Below are 20,569 nucleotides of genomic sequence, written 5' to 3'. Positions count from 1 at the left end.
AGCAACTGCGCGTCTCGTGGGCTAGACTAACAAAACATTAAACTACAACGTCACTTACATCATCATCACCGCATCTCGTGCTCCACTGATGACGCTCCCTGACGCACATCTAACATTGGATTGTACTATTTTTGCATTCAAATTCAAATGTTTATTTTAAATTCGACTAATATTCATTCTTTACTCACAATCTTTTCATCACAGGCAGGCACAGCACTCATGTTCGTGTTTGCGTGTGCTGTCTGTGTCACTTATAGCACGTGCCAATATCGTGCACTATATCGAACATTTTTTATATCGTTATTGAAGAAGGTGTACCGATAAATATCGATACCGTTTTATTGCCCAGGCCTAACATAGTCTCATTTGAGGTGTAAGAGTTAAGACATGCGCATAAACTGAACGTGATGTTGTTGACATGCATATGTGTGATTTACAGCTGGTTTCTAAGTAATCATATTAGCACATCATTTTTATTTCCTGGCATATGATTTTCATATACAGTATAAACAGTCTCATTTCGCTGCTGTTGCCCTAATTTATTTTATCATTACATTAAGCAAGCAGAGAGAGAGTGTGTGTTTGGGGTGGGAGGTGAGTTTGTATGTAAGTGTGTGCGTGATGTACTACAACTAAAGGTCATTAAGTGAATCCATATGTTTAGCTGCACGCATGATTTGCCTTATCAGATGAATGAGTCCTTTAATTAGGATCTGTCGTATTGGGTTCTTTCTTTCTCATTCCTTTCTTTCTGTTCTCTCTTTCGTTCTTCCGCCCTTCAACCCCCAGCACACAAACACACATATATAGGCAATGACTCACTATCCTGGTCTACATAAGGTGACCTCACCAGTCTTGTAAACGCAGCGTTAAACGTCCAATCTGACATGATGTATGATGATGAGACAGTGATGGAGGTGAAAATGTACTGAGGCCAGTCTATAAGAATAAATAAGGAAAACAGCCTCCAGCCTCTTCTTATAAACAACCTGTCCTCTATCCATTCATTTTTCCATGCATTGTCTGTCAGTCCATCCATGCATAATTAGAACTATCCATTCAACTAACTCACCATCATTTTATCCACCCATGCATCCACCTATTATCCTTATTTTCAAAAGTTTATCCATCCATCTAATTTATCCATACACTTATAATGTACATTCATGCATTCCTAATTACCTCCACCTATCCATTCACCCCTCTTTCCATCAGTTCATCCATCCATGGATCTCTCTGCCCATCAACATTCATGCATAATCTATCTAACATAGATTTATTGGTTTAGTGCTGGATCACTCACGGGTACAGGCCATTGACCGCGGGTCCATGTCAGCTCTGTAAAATCCCTTCTCACAGGAGCACTCGGAGGCTTTCTCCTGATGGGAGAAACTGTGAGGAGGACACTTGGTGCAGTAGGCATCCATGGAAGAGGCCTTGTAGGTGCCTGGCATGCAGGCTGCAAAACAGAAACATGAAGACAGAAATGTTAGACATACATCTTCAAAGAGAACTCCAGTAAAACAACACAAAACAAAAAACTAAACAAAAGAAAACATAACACAACAAAAACAAAACTAAACTAAACACTAAACAAAATGAAATGAAACAAAAGCTAAATGAAACAAACCAAATTAAATAACACAACATGAAACAAAACATGAAGCGAAACAATACAAAACAAAACAACAAAAGTAGACCAGTTTTTAAAGATTATCTACCAGATCATCTAAGTGGTCTTCCAGATTGACCCCTAATGGCCATTAATGAACATCTCTGCCAACAAGAACAACCACACAAAACCAGTTGTCACCATCAGAAGAGGTTAGGGTGAGTTTGGGTCATGACTAACTGTTTGTCAGACCAATGGTAGACTGCATTTGAAAAACCGGTTTATAAACAGTCATTATTTTTGGAATTCTTTCAAAGAGGCATAGAAAGCACACACTTCAGCTGTAAATACACATTCCTTTTCCCTTTTCAGAGCTGTTACAACATCCCGTGTTCTGTAAAAATGGGTCAGTCAACACGGACTTAAATAACCAGTGGAGAAAAACGAGCCTGAGTGCAGGAATTACAAATAGTTTATTGTAGCAGAGCGTCCCTAAAGGACTTCGCAAAACCAAAACACATCCTTGAGACCTGGATTCAAATTACAACATTTCCCTGCCTCAGAGTACACCACGATTATGTTTACAAACTAGAGAATGGCAACCTGACTCTCCCCTCAAAATGCGGCCATTTCTTGATTTCACTTTTCTATCTCTCTTTCTCTTTCCCATCTTTTCCACATCTGCCTCTCACATTCATTTGTTTGCCTCAGAGCCCCAATGGATGACCCAATTTCTTGGTCCCTCTGAGGAACCATGTGAAATACATGAGGAGGAATTCAGCCTTTTACACATTTACAAATGCAAAGTGTTTTCACAAACACAGGCCTGAGAGAAGGAGCACGTAGAGGAGTAGATGAAGGTGGCGAGTACGACTTTAGCATGGTGTTAGCCTCACTCTAGCTCAAGGCGCCTATAAAAAAACACCACACAGGGCTTCTGCATATTCTAATGTATGTAAATTCGGAGGCCGTGTGAATGTTAATGAATTGGAAAGGGCATATTTATTTGATTGCTTTGCTGCTTGGCACTCATCGAGGGGATGTTGGTGGGAGGGAGGTGGTTCGTGATGGTGCGTCTCAGGGGTAGAGACGTAAATTCACAGTGCAGTTAAGGTGAGAGCGTTAGCAATCTGCACTGCGAGCAAATTAGACAATCCTGCCGGCCGCCGAGGTCAAGCCATCGCTAGTGTCGGAAACGCAATTCAATTGATGGATCAATGCAATGATGAATTTATCCTCGCCTTGATTGCCTGTGTGAGTGGTGAAGGTCACGGATTTAATCAAGACCTGCAGCTCCCTTGCTCGCCCATAAATCCACAACCGGCAGAGAACGGCATGCTAACCCTACACCGCAAAGATCCAATCTCCACCTCGGTTCCTATACATTCTCACATCATTTGTTGCCGTTTCTCTTTTCCTCTAAAAAACATGAATAGAAATACAATGTGTAACTTTCATAAGCCTCCATTGCTTCTTTGATTTATCATGGGAGCCAGTTTTCATTTGTGTTGTTTTTCCAGTACAAATATATAACCTTTCTTTAAAAAGATACATTTACTTGAGAAACAACATTATTTAAAGTCGGCATTAGGGCTGACGATTAATCGCATCCAAAATAAAAGTTTATGTTTACATAATATATGAGTGTGTACTGTGTATATTTATTATGTATATATAAACACACACACACATACATGTACATATTTAACAAATATTTATATGTATATATTTACATTTATATATAATTTATATTATATATAAATATAAATATTTTATATACAATTTTATATAATTTTTCTTAAATATATGCATGTGTGTGTGTGTGTGTATGTATGTATATATATATATACACACACACACACACACATACATAATAAATATACAAGTTCACACATATATATTATGTAAACACAGACATTTATTTTAGATGCAATTAATTGTGATTTATTGTTTGACAGTCCTAGTCTTTTCTCCTGTATTGTGGCATATATTCGAGTGAAACCGGTTACTTAATTCAAAGGAATAACTAGTTTATTTTTCTTCCATACTATTATTATGCCAAATATATAGTGCCCAAATAAACGTCAATGCATTTAGCTACATTTTATTAGCAAAAGTAGTAATGTAGCTAACTACTTATTATAAGTTTAGCTTGACTGCTAGTAGTATCATACTTTAAACTATAGTTAAACTACAAACTAGTAAAGTAGCGACAAATTGTTCTTATATATTGTCAAATGGATTATTGAAAAAGAAAAAAAAATGGGTTACACTTTATTTAGATGATAAAATCCACTATAGACATTATGTTAACTAGAAGTAAATTTGTAAATTCATGTCAAATAACTCTCATTAGAGTATTAGTAGACTTAGGTTATGGTTATGGTATACTTGCAAAGTTACTTATTAAACACCAGCAAAAGTGGTTTCCCAGCATTGGTGCTAACAGCTAGGCTATGGCTTCAACAGCTCCATTCTCCCTGGAGGAACACATGCCTTCTGTCTCAATAACTTGGATCAATACTTGTCACTGAACATGCTCATTGATAAAATGCACTGGTGGGAAAACCTCACCTGATAGTGAGGCGCTATCAAGCCATAGCATTGATAGAGCCATGCTTTACCTGCTGAGCCACAAAAACATATTTGTTCCTTTGGACGCCAATGGAGGGATCGAATCAGCAACCTTCCAATTACCACCCCATGAGCCTTAACCACTACACCACACCATCCCATTTCATTGTCCTGATTCAAATGAAAAGTCAGTCAATTGGGATACATTCCACGGCCTCCTAAATAGCCATAAGCAAACAAATAAATTCAAATTAGGTTCAAGAGCATGTGGGACTTTTGTTGGGTTGTAGCGGTTGGAAAGAGAAGGAGAGAGAGATAGAAAAAGAGATGAGTAGGGCTCTGCTCTTAGAAAGCCTAATCAGAAGCGGAGCGTCTGGGGTGAAGGCTGGGCACCGTGCCGCTGCACTGGAGAGTTTTGGCCTGCTGATGAGGGTTGCCTGGCTATTCCTTCCTGGCACTGATCCACAGCGGTATATCAGAACTCCCAGGCAGCCTGACCACACACAAACACACACCAAAAACACACACACAATCTGGAGCAAACACACATAGGCCCTTACGGCCACAGGAAATTCCCTTTTGCGTAACAATCTTTGAAAGTCTTTCAAAGTGTTTCTGAGAGAAGAAGTCTATGACCTCCAGCATCTGTTTAGATGAGTTTCAAAGACTCAGCTTTACCACAACCGTTTCAGCAGTACGTGATGAACTCAACCAGTGAAAATAATACAGCTGGGTCGAAGATTGAATAGCCATAATTTGTTCATTGTGCCAAACCCAAATTATATTCAATGCAAATAATTTAAAGTGAGAGTGAAGCACTGGAAATTGCTCCTATTGGAGTCATAAGGCTCAGGGAAGTTTGATGTTTATTTGAAAAGCAGTGTTTGACAGAATTAAAGACATAAGTACTATTTGAGCAACATTTTTCCCAACAGTATAATTTTCATGTCAGGAAAAGTGAAGGGTCAGGATGGCTGGATAGTTATCCAATACTTGTCAACCCTCCCTGTTTAAATCTAAATTAAAGACACATCTCTTTAGCCAAGCATTCATACAGCTCTCATTAACGTGTATTATTATATCTTATGAAATAGAACTAAATACACGTGATCATCTTTTGTCTGAAATGCTATGAACAGCAGCTAATTATTCTCATTTTGCTTTCCTGATTTTCTTCAGATTAACTACAGATTGCACCAGCTCCAGTATGGATCCAGCCTTTGTGAAGATTTCAGACGACGCCGACACTTGCAAAGACCTCAGGGGATGCCAACTTTGGATCAACATACAAAACTGTCAATCATTATTCTTATATTGTAATCATTATGAGCACAATAATGTTTGTTGTATCTGCTTAACTGAATACATGACATTAACTAACCACATAACATGTATTATATTATAGCTACCTATTACTGCAATATGGACATTACTCTGACATACTGTACTCATCTCTGGCTAAAAACAGAATACATCCGAACTGTAAAATTGAAACAAACATTTTCTGTAAAGCTGCTTTGAAATAATATGTGTTGTGAGAAGCGCTATACAAATAAACTTTGAAAAATGAATTGAAATAGTGAGTCTTTATGCGTGTTCATTTGTAAATATTATTTTATTTTAGCTTAAAGATTATAAAAATAAATAAAATTTAACTGCCCATGAGGGTTTTAGCAAGCTGCTTAAAATTCATTTTTGAGAACATGCCTTTAGGATTGAATTGTAATATATGTTTGGACTTCAGTAAAGATAGCTTTTGAGTTTTTTTTTTTGTGCAACTGTGTTCTGTTTGGAAGTGTAAGAAAGAGAAAGTGTGTGTGTGTGTGTGTGTGTGTGTGTGTGTCCAGTAGTGGGTAGATGTTGAGAAAGACCCAAACAGACATCCACATTGTGATAACAGAAAGAAACCAGAAGCACTGCCTGAATCTACTGGAGCCAAACACTAATGATGAGGCACAATTAAACGTTTCCCAGAGCATTACCAGTGAAATAAGTTACAGTTTGGACATACTTGTATTAAACCTTTAATGACTTGAGATGCATGCATTAGATGCATGATTATGGACAACTCACTACCTTACAAACATCCATAGAATGAAGGTAGTACACTTGGGACCCCCAAATCTACATCTATGCCTCTTGTATAAGGCAGCCCAAACTTCATACATCACAACAGAAAGATTTTTCAATACTTCAGTATCCAAGTGCAGCAATACGTCTGAGGAAAAGTAAAGCACTGCGTCCACTCCTCCCAACAGCATGCGCTCTCACGCCGATAGTAAATCAAAAGACAAGGGGAAGCAAACGCTCCAGAAATCTACATCTCGGATATCTCCAGGAGGTTTGCCCCATTAAAAATTCATACCCATCTGACTCCAGCTCTTTGTTTATGGCAATCAATAGCTTTTAGATATGATTCCTGAACATAAGAAAAGGGAAAACACAACGCTTCAGGGAGGCGAGAGCTGAAACGATCCACTCACAAGACAACATTGTTTATGAGACAAACTTAATCGTCATTTTAATTTACAGAGAAGCGGTCATCCGTGGAATTTGATTACAGCATTACTCAAATATTTTATGGCGAAAGTGTTTAATAATGTTCGCTAATTGTGTGCTGTGTTATAATAATGCTTGAGGAAAAAAAAAAGGAAAAACGAGAGAGAAAATACAAGAGCTTGAAAATTTGTGATTTATGTTAAGTTTATGCATCCACTTAATGCACATGAAACGTCTGATCTCAGCAGTACTGATATCATAGTCAACGGTCAAGTGAGTAATCAATTCCAAAAGGAATAATTCTTCATTTATGAGTTCACTTTTCATCTACATATCCTGATTCACTTCCTCCTTCTCTTATAAAGAAGTCAAACGGGACCCGACAACCGAACGTACGCCACTGATGAAGTATGACCCGTTTGGGTTAGCCGACTGCAACGCTGTCACATCGCATCGATGTATCACTGATTATAATCTAAACAAATTTTCCCCGTGCTAATTGGCTATCACAGCAGTAAACAGGCAGAACGGGTTTCAACAACATCCCTCTTTATCCAATCAGACGTCAAAGCAGAGGTGTGCATTTTTCAATTAATGGCCTTTGTTCGGCTAGAGAACAAATTCACAAGACAGAAAATTACCAACCCCACAGCCGTCGTCGTGCTCATACATAATGCATCAGTCGGTGCCTGTCTTTTTAAAGCAATGACAGTAAGTAAACAGTGCTCTGGTGCTGAGCACGGCCCACACCTCCTCAATAATGCCGTTCGCAAAAGCTACCTTGCATCAGCATCAATAAGGACAATGTTATTTGCATGCCGAGGACAAGCACAGGCATGTCTTTGACAATTTATTTGGCATTTGCATTCCCCAATTTTTTTGTTAATCGCTAAGTTTACGTGAGATTAACAATGTATGACATGTACACTATTACAGACTTAGCTGCTAATTTACTGTTTTTCAAAAGCCAGTGAATTGCTGATGAAAGGAACATGGGAAAAAAAAGCTACAGCAATCTGACGGCTAGTTGAGCAAATGGGCCTAAACCCGCTGTAGAATATGGATGTGTCAATCAAACTCTTTCCACAACAGTCTAGGATATGCTGGGTTTTTTCCCCAACAAGTGTGAAATTCATATGAAATACAATCACATCCTGAGAGAGCAATACCTAGTCCCCGGGCTAAACAAGTGTGTGTGTGAGAGGGAATATACTAGCGGAGGTGTCTTGGTGTCTCTCGCTACCTCAGGCAGAGAAATAGAAATCACACACTAATAGATAACTGTGAATTACATCCTGGAGGATGACATCATTACTGGAGCACACACACACAAAAGGTAGGTAATCACCAGCAGTGAGTTGCGTCCTGGTCTGTGTGTGATAAGGCTGTGTGGAGACTCACAGACGGAGCTCTAAGAGCTGGTGTTACTGCATCATATGATATCTGGACATGGAAGATCAGGATGTGCCAATCACACTCATGGTGGAGGGTGAGGGTCCATCTGATTGCCCACAAACTCACAGGGAAAGAAAATGGAAGACGACACTCTAGATAGGTCTTAAGATAAGCCTTCCTCTAAACACACCCACACTGGAAATGACAAATTCAATGTAATCGAAAAGTCACATCGTAAATCTGCTGTACTTGTGATATCTTTGACACTATTTTGTCTCTATTTACCAGTTTGCAGAGTAACAGGCATGTTTGTTATTTATAGTCAACTAAAATGATTAAAAATCATGCTCGTTATTCAAAACAAAGCTAATATAATATATAGAAATATAAATATAAAAATATACATAAACAAATAAAATGCATAAAACAAAATGACAATGAAAACTGAAAATGTATAATAAAAATAAAATAAAATTAATAAATATATTTATTTACTAGTATTTATTACTATAGTATGTATTCATATATATATATATTTATTTTTTTTACATTTTCAGTTTTCAGTATAATACATGCTATACAGTATAATTATATATAATGTAGTGCATTATGCAGTCCTTAGGTCCTTACACTGGCTACCAGTTATATTTTATGTATAATAATTTTCTTAAATTCATTTTAAATCAATTTTTAAATCATTTTCAAAGTTTTTAAATTCCTTGTTTTATTTTTGTGATTATTTTTTATGATTATTTTACTTTCTTTTATGTAAAGCATTTTGAATTACCATTGTGTCCGAAATGTGCTATATAAATAAACTTGCCTTGCCTTACATATTATAATATTGAATAAAGTATAGTATTAAAATAATAAAAAAACACTAATTTACAGAGTATGAGTTAGCATACTGCATAATGCACTGTATACTGTTTACTATTTTTTAAACAGTAAAATATTACACAGTGCTAAACTTTTCAAATAGTATATGCTATACTGTCACACTGGACAATAAACAATTAATTTAGAACATTAAATTACCCTTCCAGTTGTTCATGATTACTGAATAAGGATTTTAAAAACATCATTTTGTAGAGACTTAGTTGCATAATAATTGAAAAAACAAACAAACAAAAAACAAAAAAAACAAATGTGTATGTGTGTGTATGCTATATTACAATTTTGATATTGGAATAATATTGGAATATAAATATCTGCAGGTCTTGCATAACTGTGGGAACCCTTAAATTTAATTTGAGTGGCGTCCAATTAATTCAGTCCAAAAGTAATCTAATTTTCAGCTAAAATTAAGTATTGGAAGTTCACAATAAGGCAAGATAACACAATGTTAAAGACCATGTTAAAAATCACACTGATATTACTTCAGATTCATTAATCACACTGGAATTTTGACAGCACTGCATTGTGGGATACAGAATCTCACATAGTGTGCTTTGGCTGTATATTGCAAAGTCTGGCAAATGTTGTAGGTCATCCGTCTATTACGTGCATTTTTAAACTGCGCATAGCATACACACTGCATACTAATTATTAAAAAAAGCTAATATGCTACTCTGAACATCTCCCCACAGCCTAGAGAAAGACGTGAATGGCCCCTGTGGTCGACAGGGCAATGTCATTTTAAGATAACTCTCTCATTGAATAATCCCCTCCCTTAAGCAGAATGTTTCTATGGGATTACGCACGACCTCTCTATTGAACTTCAATATGGAAAGCATCAATAGACACAGGGTGGAAGATAATGGGATTTGACTTGTCTTAAAGCCTGAGGAGCCACCGTAGGGGTCGACGACATCCAGCACATAAACACAACCACTTCCTCCACATTTTGCAATCTCATATGCAGAGGACGCATGGGTCAGGCCATTACAACTATCTGATCGGGGCGCGAAATGCACTTTAGCACCTAACCTCGGAGCTCTGATGAAATGACGGCTTATTTACTGATATCTTTCACAAGGCAATGCGACACAGGTGCTAATGTTATTTAAGAAGAAACAACTGGACTGTATCAGCCAGGCTGGGTGCAAATCACATTCAAATCTCAGGATATGAAAAACACGGCAGACGACTGTTCCTGCCTCTAATAAACGTCGGCGAGATAAAGAGATTCAATTTCAATGCCTTGTGTTAGATTTCCAGGAACTCTTTTTGTCACTCGCTGGCAGTTGCCTTCACTGCAGGGCCTCTACCTGTATCTCCATTTACTGTTTATGATTTCATAAAACCATTCCCCGAACGTATTAGAGTTGGACATTGACATAAGGAGCTGTTCCTGAAGGGCTCTAAACAATGACAGGCCTCATTTGTCATGAGAGTGTAGAGTGTATCTGGCAGACAAAGGAGCAGACGGATATCTCTGTAGGAATGAGGGTGACGTAGGGGAGTGAGATGTAAAACCCAAGCTCTTTGTTTTCCTCTCGGATTTTGATGCCTATGACAGATGTGTCGTTAACGTTTCAGAACAATGCCGTGCATGCGGTGGACCACTGTAACGACGACATAATTAGCTACACTTCCTGTGCAGGAACATAGAATCTAATAACCTAGAACAAACACAATTAGCAGTTCACAAACCTTGGCTTTTAGGGTGCTACATATTAGGCCATTGAAAGATGACATTTTTCTCAGAAACTGAAAGCAACATTCAAAAGCTGTCAAACCAAAAACCAAATTCAGGAAATGCGCCAACATGAATTATTTTTAAAGCCTTTATCCAATCAGAATTCAGATACATATCAGGTTCAGAAGGGACATCTTTATACCTCATTAACTCCTAAAAAGTACATATTCATACCTAAAGTGTACATACTAGTGCCTAAATGGCACATACTAGTATGCCTACCTTCTGAAAGGGTACCGTCCCAGTGACAGATTTTGTACTTTAGTGTATTAATGAGAAAATTCACGCAAAGAAGAAACATATGTGATCATGTACACACAAAATAAGATACTTTGTAAAATGTCTCTGTTTTGATTTCATACAAGGAAAGCCAATGGGGTTCCACAGAAGAAGGAAAGTCATACAGGTGTGGCACAAAAGCGAGTAAATGACAACATTTTCATTTTTGGGTGAACTGGCCCTTTAATAGGGATTTGTAAAACAGATGGTTATGCTTCTGAATTCTGATTGAACGTTTTAAGGCATTGTAAAACACATATATCATCTAAAAGGGACAGAGAGAAAGAATACAAGAAGAGAGTGAGAGTCAGTGACTGAGAGCATGATATCAAAAAGTCCTTATGAGTTGATGAAATGTTCAGGGCTTGTCTGCTCATGTCCTGGAGGCCAGCGAGATATGGACACGTCTGCCAAACTGCCCGCCTGCTGTCGTTCTTAACTGAGAGAAAGCTGAAACAGAACCGAAACTACTACATCTATAGATAAATCTTCTTTAATACATTAACCCCATCTCTGAACCTGTAGCAAAATGATAAAACTTCTCTCTAACCATGAAGATATTTAATCACATAATAAATCACAAAATAAAATAATAAAATAAAATAAGCTGTCAGGACTGCATAGGACAGGGTTTTAGCAAGTATTTCTTCTACTTTTCAGATTAAAGGATTCCCGGTTGGGTAATGGTTCCAGGTTGGGTACGAACTCTTCCTCATTCATTTAACAGCATGCATCCCTAGTCACGCTCTCAATTAATTTCTAAAATCACTCTGCCTCTAACCAGCTCTTATCCTTCTGGAAACTTCTGAGCTGTATATTGTCTACAGCTGTTACCTCACCAGGGTTATAAGCTGTCCTCAGGGGTTACATAAAAGAAAACTGTGACCTGAAATGTTTTGCCCGCTTAGCAAGCACTGAGCTAAAGCTCTGGAGGCCAAATGGAGACATTCACAGCTTGGCTAAATGCAACCTGAGTGCCTTCTTTCCCCGTAAGAGCCCAAATCAGGGCTAAATCCTAATAAGCACTGAAGCAAACCAAATCCCCGCGCCGCTCCTCCTCTCCCTCTCTTCCTCGGTCCTTCGGCTTCTCTCAGAGGGAGAGAGACAGACGGCAGGCTGCCAATCAGCTGTGAAGGGGACAGCTCAGACACCATGACTCATCTAACCTCCGATGAGGGGGGCACACACACGCAGTCTAAATATAAATATAACTTCAAATATAAATATAAATTTGATAAATCATTATTTTTTATTATTTATTTATATTATTTTAAAACAAATAAACAAACAGATAGATAAATAACAAATATGATTAATATTAAACTAAATAAATAATGAATAAATAAATAATTAAATAAATAAATAACTAAATAAATAAATAAATGTAAAAAAAAAACTTATTTAAAAAAATAACCACACCTTATAGACACACACACACACATATATACACACATAATATCCCGGTAAGTTTTCATAAGGCATTATGAAAATTAATAATAATTTAATTAGTTAAATGCTCACAAGTATGACTTCTAATACATTAGCTTTGTGTCTGTGTATTTTTTTTGTTATCCTGCTTTTTATTGCTTTTTTATGTGTGTCAGGGTCATCTCATAAATATAACTTTTATTTATATATATATATATAATACTAGTTTTTTAAAATGGTAAATAGTTTGAATAAATATTTATATTTTTTTATATAAAATATTATAAATGTAATGAAATAAATAAACACATATTAATAATTCCTTTAAAAAAAACACTTTAGATACACACATGATCATACCCCTGACTGTTAGGCATTATGAAAATTATGATTATTTAGCTAAATGCTCCCAAATATGATTTATAATACATCAGTTATTTGTCTTTTTTGTTCTATTATTCTGCTTATATTACTTTGTTCATCAGGGGCTTCTCATATCCTTATTGTTTTTAAATAAAGTTATGTGAATGTACATTGAGCATGTGTGAGTGTGTGTGTGTGTGTGTGTGTCAATGTGAATCCCACAAAAAACACACAGTGAGGTACTGCTAATAGTAAAATAGCACTAAAATACACTAAACAGTATACTTACAACATGAAACTCTGCTGACGGCCTCACAAAAACACAAGAGATTCTTTCTCTCTCACCATTTTCATTCACCTGATGGGCAGTGGGCCGGGCCGGGCCGCTCTGCGATACACAAGAGATTCTTTCTCTCTCACCATTTTCATTCACCTGATGGGCAGTGGGCCGGGCCGGGCCGGGCCGCTCTGCGATTTTGATTTTGTGTCATCCAAGAGAGGACAGACTCATGAAAATCATCTTTAAACTCTTCTCTCTCCTCTTCATGCTAAGCCTGAGCGCTGCAGTGCATCAATAGAAAATCAACATGTCGCTATTCCAGGCCGAGCAGAGCTCCAGATGAGCTGAACTAAGGACTTTTCTCTGTAATAGCTACAGCCGGCCCACAACCATGCACGGGGCAGCTATTCACCCGGGAGTTGCCTCAACAAAATGCATTTATCTCGTCGGCTGCTGTTTTCTGAGCTAAACGGGTCACTGAATAATTATCTCTGTCAATGGAAAGATTGCTGGTAAAAGAAAGATTAAAGGGAAAAATAACAGCTAAGACTTGAGGTGCAAAAAAATGAAGATCTAAAACGGTTGTAGCAAAGGAGAGAAGTGACCGCACACTTTTACAGCATGTATGGAAGTAGTTTATGCTATTCATCTCATTTTAACTAACATTTGGTAAGTAGATAGTTAACTTTAGATAATGTTACTTTGATAGTTTGCAAAAACACACCACAATCTAGCAGTTTTTATATAAAAAATAATAATACATTCTTAAAAAAAAAGGTTATAATTTTACAAAAATAGTACTATAAAATATGTATAATGATATATTACAAACACATATATAAATCTATAAATCGGCATATATGTTGTCATACTAAAAATTTAAATATTTTTCTATAGAGATTATCAATAGACGTCCAAACTGAGCGTCTGTGATCAAGGGGGTGAATGGAAATATCCCAGACGTCCCGGGTCAAGCTTTGTGACACCCCTTCTTGTAATGGACAAAACATGCACAAGTCTTCACACTCTCACACATGAACAAACAAACACGCACACAAGGATACTGGATGCACAGGCCAGATTTAAAAGATAAATTAATTAATTAAAAAACCTAGTCAGCCCGCATTGCCCCATGTTAGCAGAGCTCCTTTCCAAAACTGAGTAAACCCGTTCCAATTATTTAGATCAGTGAAGGGGAACAGCATGTTTCTCCTGGCTCGCTGATTTAGGCCATTCCACCACAACACTTCATTTCCCATCAATCACTGGGACAGCAGCACTGTGTGGGATGAGGCATTGCTGCTTTGACTTGTTGCACAAAGGTACAAATTGTTGTAGAACATGTGTATTTAGAAACATGATATTTTTCATGAGTCATTCTAGTTTCAATTCATAGTTCATTCTAGTTTCACTGATTTTGCTGAATCATTTGCTTATTATAGAATTATTATATGTTAGTATATGTGAAGAAATGTCACATTTCATCCCAAAATCACAAGATCTTAAGATTAAGATCTTCAGCAATGGGGGCATTATTATTATTGTTGTTATTTTGTTTTTTTTAAATAGTTAACAAATTAACCCGTCCATTAATTCTCAGTAACCTATTGTAATTTGGAAAAAATCTTATTCCCATTGCTGGATAATAATTATAACAATAATGTTAAAAATAATGATAATTTGTAATGGTAATTTGTAATATTTTTTTTTTAGCTGCCCTGAAAGTAATGTCACAATGCCAAAATGTCCAAAAATATATTTTTATTTTCTTTTTCTTTTCTTTTATTTTTGAGGGTTAAATATGAGACATTTCTATGTGACACAGAACAATATCTACTTAATGTATTCAGGTTCATGTTAAATATTTTTGGTTATTTAAAACTGTTTTTATTATTATTTAAATTATTTAAATGTTTTAGTGTACTACCACACAACAGGGTCATTGAAAAGTATTGTACATGGGACAGTGTCTAAACATGCACATCTACAATGCTAATCGTGTGTGTGAGTGAGTGTGTGTGTGTGTGTGTGTGTGTGTGTGTGTGTGTGCGTGTATTGTTATAAAATTCTGATAGTCTAAAACAGTTTCACGAATACAAAAAAGTGACCCTGCTGTCCAGTCTTCAGTCAGTCAAACAGATAAATCTAGAAAAAAGACATGCCTTCAGATATTTATACGGATAGATAGACAGGAAGTCAGGGATTAATTATATTATAATTATTAACAAAGTATACTATTATCATCCCACTATCATTATTAGACTCCTTTGTTATTATTATTATTATTATTAAATAATTGAAATGATTATTAAAAATAAGCATTTTTAAAAATAAGCATTTATGATAATTTGAGAGGAAAATGTGTTTAACTCCCATGGGGGGAAAAAGTCACAATGCAAATGAATCTTAATAGTCCAAAAATATAAAATCTAATAATTATTTTTGTATTATTGTAATGTTACAAACAATAAATAAATAAATAGGTTTGATGCAATATACAACTAACATAGTTGAAGTTGATTATCAAGCAAAGAAAAAAAATGTGAATCATTTCAGTTGAAAGGCTTGTAGTAGCAAGCAGCAGTTCACGCTCTGTGAACAGGCCTTTAGCTACAACAGTGTTGGAGAGGAATCATAACGTCTTGTTTTTTGCTGTTTGCCTTACACTAGAAAGTGTAAAGAGAGTGACAAACCAAGAGCACAGTGATTAGAAACAGAAAAACGGCAAGGTGAAGAAAACAGCTTACTAGAGAAAAGGAATGATAATTCATGCATGCCTACAGACACTATAATCACCCAAACAACACAACAAAACCTAAATCGATCCCAGCTGCATTTCTGCTTATGTGAGTATAGCTGGACGCAGCATGTGTTCAGGAACGGAGCCTAAAGAAATGAGAGAGAGGACGAGGAATAACGAGTTTGTGTGCTGGACAGCAGCATGTGCTGGTTCTGCTATGTAACGTCCTAAGCATTTCAACTCCATGTAAAACAGGAGCAACGGCACACATTTTTGTGCACTGACAATGAAAATTGCTTCCAAAATTTCACCTCACGTAATTTTCCTCAGGCTCTTCAAAAAGTTCACCTACCTTAACACAAGCAAAACCTAATATATTTCCTGAAATTCAACAAACAAACAACAAAATACGAAATACATCCACTAAATCTCAGTAACCTACTGTAATATAAAAACACCTTATTCTTATTGCTGGAATTAATATGAAGAAGGTGGAGGAGGAGAAAATTATTAGTATTATTATTATTGTCGTTGTTGTTATATCAGTGTTTATTATTATTATTATTAAGCGAGTATAGGGCTGATTCAGGAGTGAGGGATGCTGAGAGAGTGATGGGAGCTCGCTGTGTGATCTGTGTTGTCGTGTGAGGATGAGCAGTAAATATTTAACGCTGCAGGCTAGGACTCACGTTGCTGCGGCAGGTGCTACAGCCCTGCGCCTGCTGTCTGGAGACCGCTCTCTTTCTCTCTCTACATTTACATTTACATCTATCTCCCCACTCTATGCTTTCTTACCAAAGTAAACATGCACATAATATGTTGTGACACTCAGTCTTCGGCAACTAGTGCAAAATGCAAATCAGACACAAAATGTAGTCTTCTGTAGATTTGCATGCCTGTGCTTTAAAATAAGAATGTTAACAGCAAACTGCGTTTTAGCCGTTAGACAGCAGCTACAGCCATATACACGCATAGACAGATGAATGTAGTTTTGCACATCCCTAGTGCCAGGTTAGTTTTTGTAGGCATTAGAAGTTTCTGTCCATGTACTTTTTCTCAGATGGAGGAACGCCAAGACTACGTCCCGCTCTGTGCCATTTACAGGATAAACTGAGCAGCAGTTAAATAAAGGTCTATAAAACTGCGGCCCAGCTTTCTGCAACCACCCCACCCCAAAACCTCCTTCTGAGCTCTTCTGTGCGTGAAATATCTGACATGAAGAAATACAAACAACCCCGTGCTCTCCAAACCTCACATCTCTCACTGGGAGACCAGAGTCAAACTAAGATGCGTTTCTGAACTCCTATGAACTAGCCTAATTTTATTCTCTGCTCAGCGGGAACCAGGAGAAACTCATCCATTTGGTCTGATCAAATGTTTTAAAGTAGCATTCAATGTCCCAAACAGTGTGTAGTACTTTTAGTATTCCAGAAAAATTGAATGGCAAGTGTAGTGTCTAGGGCAAAAGCAAACTAAACTAAGCTGAACTATATATAACAAAACAATAATGGTTCAATTTATATCCACAAAGACTATTATTGTCAAAGTTAATCTATGGGAAATATATATCAAATACATATTTATACTTAAATGTGTAGTTATATTTTGTACACATATATATATATATATATATGTGTGTGTGTGTGTGTGTGTGTGTGTGTATATATGTATATATATGTTTATGTATACACACAATGGGCCTCATTTATCAATCTAACTTAGAAACGTGCGCAGAGCCGTGCGCACAAATCAACTTACGACAGAGTTCACGTGTGATTCATGAAACATTCGTATGCCGCCAATCTCATCGTACGAATGATCGTACATTGATAAATGTGGCAGCAGAAAACAATTGTCATTTGAATATCACTCCCCTAAAAACACCTTGGTTTAGAAGCCTCACCCCTAGAGTTTACGACATGGAGAAACGAAACCCGGCCAAAAAGAGGAGGTAATCTCATGAAAGAGAAACTGATCTTACTCCAAAAACACCCGTTAACCTTGTAATTGCAAACAATTAGGCTACATTAATTTAAGTAATTTATATGTATATTAAAATACTGGTAAATAATGTATTTTAAGTAATTTTAAAGGCTATTGTTCACTTACATCTATTTTTCATCTTACATCTATCACAAAAAAATTTATTATAATTATAGGGCCCTATAAAATCTGTTTAATTTCCAAATTCAGTTTTTTTTTTCATTTTCATTTTTCTATACTCGGTTTTAATGGTTAAATTAAATTGTATTAATCAAAAAGCCTGTCTAATTAATTGAGTTTTACAGTTTTATCTTTACCAAATTCTTCTTTCAAATTCTTCGATTTTAATGGTTCCATTAAATTTTAATAATCAAATGCATCTTCAATTAATTGATTTTATTTTTTAAAAAAAATTTTTTTTTTCTTTTTTCTTTTTTCAGAAATACTGCACATTTATATTTTTCTCCTTATGTTGCACTTTACTTTTGCTTTAAAAAAAGGATTTCATAGAAATTTGGATTTCATTTGGTTTAATAAAATATAGTTTTAGCGACAATTGAATCTCCATGGTCTTGTTTAGGCTACGCTGCTATTCGCGCATATAAAGCTAAAGCCCTGTGTAAAACCAAAAAAAGACATTCTAATCTTACTGGTTAACGATCGACTAATGAGCTTTGTTTGATGGTCAGGAAAATAAAAATGAACAAAATGCTGTCATTCTACAATTCTCCACCATATTTACTATGCTGCGCGCAAGTTCAGGTAACTCAATAACTTGCGTACACGAGCTGAGACCAGACGTGAGATTTGATCGTAGCCACAGCTCACGATTCCAAGTTTTACGACCGTACGCCCAATTTTCTGTCATACGTTCGCTTCGTAAATGAGGCCCAATCTATTTCAAATAATAATAAATAATCATAATACTAATAATAAATAAATGCTTTCTGTCCGTTACACAATATTATGTGGCTTCAAAAGACTTGTTATAAAAAAGAACATGTCACGTGGGCTAAATTAAGAAAAAGTCATAAGAGTTTGGAACAACAAGGATATATATATATATTTTTTTTTCATATTTAGATGAACTATCCCTCTACTTTGGATGAACTATCCCTTAATGATGATTAATAATTAAAATAATGTAATAATTAAAATGACAACATTAATAAGTAATCATAATAATATGTATAGTATAAATTATTATTTATAATAATAAATACTTAACTAAATACATCACTTTTTTATTTTCATTCTGTTAGGAAAGTCGATATAACTGAAATCACAAGATCCAGAGTAAAATACATTTTTGCCTGCTGTCATTAGCAGGTATTAGGTTTCGGCAAATTACATCCTGGCTCTGTTCATCTGACCCCCCGGCCCACATGGCAAGTGAAGCTTCCTCTTGCCGACAAGCACACAGAAACACACGCATGCACACATTGTGTGAGAGAAAACACTATCAAACACTGATAACAGGCCTGACCTGACACAATATCTCATCCCTATTCATTAATTCACACACCGCCAAACTCCTGCGAGAAAGCTGGCAGATTGTCCGCGGGCCATTGTTCCTTTCATCTTCAGATGGGAGGTTATGGATTTCAGATTGAAAACTGCATACTGATTCAGATGAAGCATATGCTCCCTCTGTCAGAATTAATAGGAAAAGCTCGCTCCGTTCTGTCTGGCTGATAGGGATTTTAGTGTCCGTTTCTTTGAGAGTACAAATGAACCCTGATGAGCTCTTCCTCGTTGATAAGCGCAGTAATATCCGGGTTTCGCCCTCCGTGATAAATACACCTTCAAAAATGAAAACCCGCTGCTTTCTATTGTCCTGGACTGATTTCTATTGACATGGAGCTTTCCAGACGGGCTTCTTTATGAGCTCAGCTCACCGACTCCAGAAAAAAAAAATATGCCTTTGCTTGCATGTCTAGCCTGTTTGAGTCCTGTAACTATATTGCACAACAGGTTAGGTTTGACTATTCAGCAGTGTCTGATATTGAAGGACAGATGAAAAGGCAGTGTTTTCTATCCGTATATTCAAGTACAGGAAGTAAAGAACAAATCAGATATCTCCAGAATTTTCCAGTCGGATGTTCATTCATTAACTGATTTAGATAACACTGATTCATTAGTTTGTGACTATTTTTGTCTAATTAACTACAGAAACCACATCATAAGAGTTTAAATCACACGCAAAAGATGTAAAGCAGTCTTGCCGACTGATATGTCTACCATACTTACTGTCAAACCGTCTAGCCATATCATCAAATGCTAGGAACTATAGAATGATCTAGAAGTCAAGCCTAAAAACACCTGTCTCTCCTTGATTCAAATGTCAAGAACCCTTCAAACCCATCCAAGTGAGCCAATGGGACTGTATTAGTGGGCATTAGTGAGCCTTCTGAGAATCCTACTCACTTACAAAGAGAGATATTAATATAAAGGAGAATATACAGTGTCCAGGCTTCCCGCCTAAGGAGCGTTGTTACCAGGTGGAATCAAATTCATTTAGCTAGCCTTCCAATACCAGGTCATTCAAGGATTCACACATACGTAAATACAGCTTCAAAAATGAAAACCACTGTGAATGCTCTTTGCACTAAGCACATCTAATAGGCTTACCACAATAATATTTAGCAGGAGCTGGTTCTTCAAAGCAAATATTGGCCTCTATACATAGATATAGAGTAGAGATGCACCGATCGATCGGCCAGGGATCGGAATCGGACGAATTCCCTCATGATCGGCCCGGACCGGTGATCGGTC

The 20,569-nt window shown here is 36.6% G+C and overlaps 1 pseudogene; it reads right to left on the bottom strand.

Annotated features, from left to right (window-relative positions):
- Positions 1-20,569, bottom strand: part of LOC107727335 (ephrin type-A receptor 3-like) — a 128,895-nt pseudogene that overhangs the window by 59,476 nt on the left and 48,850 nt on the right.

Source organism: Sinocyclocheilus rhinocerous, unplaced genomic scaffold, assembly GCF_001515625.1.
Source record: "Sinocyclocheilus rhinocerous isolate Xijiao unplaced genomic scaffold, SAMN03320098_v1.1 scaffold427, whole genome shotgun sequence".
In the NCBI taxonomy this organism is placed as follows: domain Eukaryota; kingdom Metazoa; phylum Chordata; class Actinopteri; order Cypriniformes; family Cyprinidae; genus Sinocyclocheilus; species Sinocyclocheilus rhinocerous.
This window is presented reverse-complemented; position numbering and strand designations above follow the sequence as displayed.